The sequence below is a fragment of the Mastomys coucha genome, unplaced genomic scaffold, assembly GCF_008632895.1.
Source record: "Mastomys coucha isolate ucsf_1 unplaced genomic scaffold, UCSF_Mcou_1 pScaffold19, whole genome shotgun sequence".
In the NCBI taxonomy this organism is placed as follows: Eukaryota; Metazoa; Chordata; class Mammalia; order Rodentia; family Muridae; genus Mastomys; species Mastomys coucha.
In genome coordinates, this window is record NW_022196901.1 from 7,424,996 (window position 1) to 7,430,649 (window position 5,654).

At 46.8% G+C, this 5,654-nt stretch overlaps 1 pseudogene; it reads right to left on the reverse strand.

The window, feature by feature from the left end:
• Positions 1–659: 659 nt before the first annotated feature.
• On the reverse strand, positions 660–4,886 carry LOC116097397 (annotated as a pseudogene).
• Between the last annotated feature and the right edge of the window lie 768 nt (positions 4,887–5,654).

A 5,654-nucleotide genomic window follows, 5' to 3' on the forward strand; every position in this document is an offset into this window, starting at 1 on the left:
CAAATCTGATTGAAATATGAACAGAAGATGCTAAAGAGAAAAACTTGCTTTCTATAAAATGTAGAAATAGTTAGAAGAAATGGATCTATCTAAATTACTATTTTGTGAAGTATCAAATATTGAATTATATTTTATCTTCTGAAGAAGTAATGTGCCCTGTAAACTAATTCATCTATAGTCTGCTCTTTATGGGAAATAGTGTATATTACTTTCCTAAAATGGAGAAGTTGCTGAGGAATGTTTCTGGACATGTGAACAGAATCATAATGTATGAAGTATCCTCATCTTTTGAGGTCCACATTATTTCAGGAGTAAACACATATTAGAGTATTGATTGTTCATATTGTTTAAATATCTGATACTAGAATGGATACAATAAGAACACAATCTTTTTTGTCTTTCTGATGCTTACAACTTAAAGCCCTTTAGTAGTACAATGTAACTAAACATTAGAATTATTATCAAGGTTATAAAAAACATGAATTACACATCTATATCATAAACCTAAGAAAAATAGTATTGCAGGCTCTTGTAGCATTTGCATAGGAATCTATAGAAGGGGAATCCATCCCAATTCTTCACAACTTCCTTTCTCCAGGGAGGAAGCCCTGAAATCCACAGTTTCCCAAACCAAGTGGAGAAGAGCAAGGAGAGTGCGCTCAGTTGACTGGCAAAGAGGGTTCCTCAAGATGCAAGCAGTGCTGGTCTCTAGGAGTTTCCTTGGGAGCAGGAGGCCCACAGAGACCTTCTGTCTGAGCCACTTCACTTGGACTCTACTCCCAAGTTCCAGACTTACAGCTGACAGCAGGCCACTTTCTGGCTGGTTTGTCTTACACACTTCTTCCTGGGTGTAGTTAGCAAGGTTCACAGGCTGTGTCACCCAGGAGTCCATAATCAGCTTCTCCAAAGTGGTCTGCTGATCAGGGCAAGGCTGCAGCAGCCCAGACAGAAGACTCATAAGTTCTTAAGAAACCAGGAACGGGGGATGAATAACTGCCTCCATGGTCTCCTCCATCTCACAGAAGGGATTCTCATCAAAGATGAGTGTATACAGGGTAACCCCCAGAGACCATATCTTCAGTTCTGGTCCTCTGTAGGGATTTCCAATGAGAACTTGAGGTGCACAGTACTCGATTGTTCCACAAAATATATAAAATAGTTTGCCCCTCTCTAAGTAGGCAGCTGAGCCAAAACTTATCAACTTAATTGTGAAGTACTCAGCAATCACAATGTTCTCATCCTTGATGTCTCTATGGATGATGTCTTGGTAGCGTAGTTATCCTACAGCAGACACCAGTTGTTGGAAAATGTAACTTGCCAGGGGCTCATCCAAGCAGGGATGGTGGTCAATGAAACAAAGAGGTCCAAGCCAGAGCTGTGATTTTCTATCCCTAGCTGCAAGAACCTTTGGTTTTCAAATATATCCAGAACCTTTATTATACTGGCATGCTCCACCTTGGACAGAATTGCAGTCTCTAAAGTAACTCTTCCAAGATTGGGATCCTCAATCCAACAATCGTATAAAAACTTTCTCCTTCTTAATAAACTTCACCACCACCTCTTTGTTGCATTCCTTCTCCACTGCAGTCAACACAAAGCCAAAGGCCCCACTGCCAAGTGGGCTGATGGTGTTATACTTATGGGAATACTAGCCCTCGCAGGCCACCAGACCCTCTAGCTCTACAGGTATTGGGGATTCCTCAAACAATGGCTTGGCTCTGAGCACCTCTCCAAAGCTGGATCCAGATAGCTCAGGCATGGAGTAGGTAGTGCTGGGCTGAATACTAATGAACAGGCGGGTTCGGGTGGCTAAGTCCCGGTGGCTATGTAAGAGGTCCTTCACCAGCTAGCAGCAGAACAGGGTTAGAAAGCCCTGGGAGCTCCACACTCTTTACTTCAAACTGTATACTCAGTCATAAGCCATCTCAATGGTAGCAGCTTCCAGAGTAGATGCCCTCTTGGATCTCCTGCTGCAGGCTGGTGGCCCAAGATGCCACAGGAATGGAAGTGACACTCAGCCTGAGCTTCTAAGATGATAGGCACATATCATTGGGATCAGGATCAGGTATGGGAGGGTCACAACCTGGGCTTTCTATGTCACTAGTTTCATAGTGTTTAGAAATGTTAGAAGTTCTGCTCGATCACGTCCTGCTTCCATCTCCTGGAACCGTTGGCCTTCACCAAGATCAAAATACGTCCCTGTAAGGAGCAACATCTCTCAGTCTACTAAAATACCTGAAGTCTGCCTGTGCAGAATACCCACATCTAAATCTGACCCAAGCACTGAAAGAGATGGCATCTCTAAGTTCAGATGAGGTACAGGAACAATGTGATGGAGTCCTGTCTGGTCACTGAGAAAAAGCTCCTTGAGTTTCCAAGAATAAGAATTCTCATCAGTCTCCTGGACTTCCACTGCCTCCAGGATACCAGGGAGGTCGGTGGTCAAAGCATTAAAGGCTGGGGAGCTGCCTGAGTGGCTAGCGTGTAGGTCTTGGCTTCCCAGATCACAGGACAGAGGGGAAGTGAAAGGAGGATGTTCGGCTGGGACAAGTTCCCCGAAAGACATACCCAGAGTTCCCCCACAGCTTGACTCAGATAACTGTTTCTTAATTAAGCAAGTCTGTAGCTCTTCTCGATCATTTCTCACTCCTGGCCATGGTTTATCTAGAGTGGGTGTCCCAAGCAAGACACACAACATTCCAGAGGGGCTGGGAGGCGAGTCCTGGCCTCACTGCTGTGAGACCCACTCACTTCTATGCTGTGGGCATTATGTCAGGCTCCTTCCTGCTACCCACCTGTGGTGTGGAGCTCAGTCATGGTGGCATTAGCCTAAGGCTCAGGGCTGCTGGGACCACTGACCCCCATCAGCTCCCACTGAGCTTCCCATTGCAGATTACCCATGTCTGCACTGCTGCTCCTGTCCTTAACTGGGACAAGAGGCTCAGAAGCTTAACATTAAGCAAACAGTTTTGCATCCACTGGTTTGGACCTGCTTTCTTCAAAAAGATCTTCACTGTAGCTCTTTGCTGCTGAAGGGTTCTCCTTTCCCAAGACATGGATGTGCTGGCCTCCAAGCAGTAACTGCTCAGAGTGGACTGGCAGGCTTCCTTCTGTGGTGGTGTGCTGGGCCTTGGATAATGAGCATTTCCGGTGGGTTAGTGAGCTTTCTTCTGAGATATTTTTCTAAATTTTAGACAATAAATGTTCTTTAAGGACTGGTAGGGATATTTCTGGGGTGTCTAGTTGGTTCTGAGATAGTAACTGTCCACCATGGGCTAGCAGGTTTCTCTTTGGAATGCTATGCTGGTCTGTGGGCAACAACTGCTCCCTATCCACTGGGTTGCTGTCTGCCCCCAGGGAGGGCTGAGATGCAGAAGGAGGAAGTATCTGGCATCCAGTTTCCAACCATATCTTGAGTCCTAGGAGAGACTCGTCCTCCCACCAGCTTCAGGGTCTCATCTTGTGATGGCATGTGGCCCCGTGCCAACACCACATCATTTCTTGGACTCTGGGCCCCACTAGCCAGTTCCCAGTCCTGTTGGGCATCGGAGCTCATCTCTCCAGGCTAACTCTTTCTACCAATGTCCAAGCAGTTGACCAGATCTGGCAGCTGTGCAGAACTATCACATGCAAGGTCCATGTAGTGGTACAAACCAGTAACCAGGAAAGTGATGTTCCTGCCGAAGAGCTCTGTCTTTCCAAAATCAAACAGTATTAGTGCAAAGCTGTGGTTGACTCTATAAATTGTGCCATCCGGCAGCAGAGTGATGAGACCACTGATGGTGCAGAACACCCACACAGAAGCCTAGTAACCTGGTCCAGAGGCCGCCTCACTGTCAGCTACAGCCTTTCCGCCAGGCTTGGATTTCAGCTTCAGACTAAGGGGGAAGGTGATGCCGTCTCTGGCTCTCCCAACAGACCTTTGAATCTTGAGACTCTTTGGGACATGTTAGCCAGGGGGAGGGAGCTGCAGGGATGGAATCAAGTCTATGACACACCGCCTACCTACATCCTTTGGAGATGTGAACCCATGGAGAGGAACAAAGAGACTGTTGCATGATGTGATGGTTCCATCACTCTGGAAGGCAACCCAGTCTGAGACCCTCTCCACAGGCTCCAGAACCACCACACAGCACAAGCTACGATCCTGCTGGAACTTCTTTATCCACACAGAGACTGGAATCTTCTCCCCACTTCAGCTGACAATGTCCACCTACAGACACACATTTATTGTACCAGGCGTGCAGCATCTCTGCAATGTGGATCCTACAATCACCACTGTGCCGAACACCACTGCAGTGTGGCCATCAGCCTCCACATGCTCCTCGCTGAGGGCTTCTTAAACCACCTCGGAATCCAACTTGAGGAAGAACTGGGAAAGCTTTTGGCCAATCAGGTCATGACTGCTATACCCTAGGAGGCTGCAGGCTTTGTCATTGGCAACCAGAATCTCTGTGGTTTTGGCATCCAATCTATGGTATCAACAGCTTTGTTGGGGATGAACACAGGGGTCGAGAGCAGGGGTCCAGAGCACTCTGAAGCCAGACCACGCAGCAAGGAGCAGCAGGTTGTACTGCCCAGTGGCCCAGCTACAGAGTCAGCATACTCAGGTGCAGCCGCTCAGTGCAGCTTGCTTGTGCAGATGTTTTGGGCAGCCAGTGATGAAAGACAGTAAGATGAAAGATCTGTCCTCGGAGAGTGCCGTTGGGCTCTGGCATTCTGGAAAGCCCGTTCTTTCTGCTCAGGTGTCTGTGGGCTATGGAGAGTGGCTTGCTGGGCTCAATGGTAGCCTGGGCAGCTGGGCCTTCTTGGACAGGAGGACTCTCAGACAAGCATCTTCAGTCCTCAGCAAAAACTGGTGGAACTCTGTCCTCCATGAAGAGCAGAGCAACAGCCACCAAGCTCCTTCCTCCAATAGCCCTCACCTGGTATACAAAGCCCAAGGAGGTGAGCCACATCCCCATGATGTGACCAGTCCATTGTAGCCACTCTGCCACTCGTTTCAAGCACCTCCGGGCAATTCCATACCGGAATCCCAACCCTCTTCGCAATCCTCACAGCAGCTCACATCTCGATTTGGTCTCCCAGAATGCCCAGGCCTCGCAGCCTGTGAGGTGGAGGCAGTGGCTTTGAGCAGGACTTCATCATGGAGAGCACGAAGCTCTGTGGGACTAGGAGTCCTGCAGCTGCCGGTTACCCTGGCACGCAAAATTCATGAACACAATTTTTAATGAAGTTCTAAAATTAATATATTGAAAAGAACTTTTGTCTATATACTAAAGAAACATATCAATATGCAAGAGAGTCTATTGCCTTAGGTTTCTTATTGAGAAATTACCCAGTATTTACTAATTAGTTTGCTTTTAGTGCATTGCTTGATTTTTTTTCCTTGAGAAGTGACAAATAAATATCTATTATCCACAGATAAGGCCCCATTTCCACAGTTCTAAGAGTAAGTTTATCAATCTTATTTACAGAGCATGGGTGAGAGTCTTAGAGGAACATAGGTAAGGGGTTATCTATATGAATGTGTGTGATCCCCAAAGATCCTCATCATGATATTATGGATAACAATTTCCCATAGACTAATATAGTGTTTCTGACATGTAAATATAACGTTTATTTGCCAGATTTAATTGTTGGAGACTTACTGC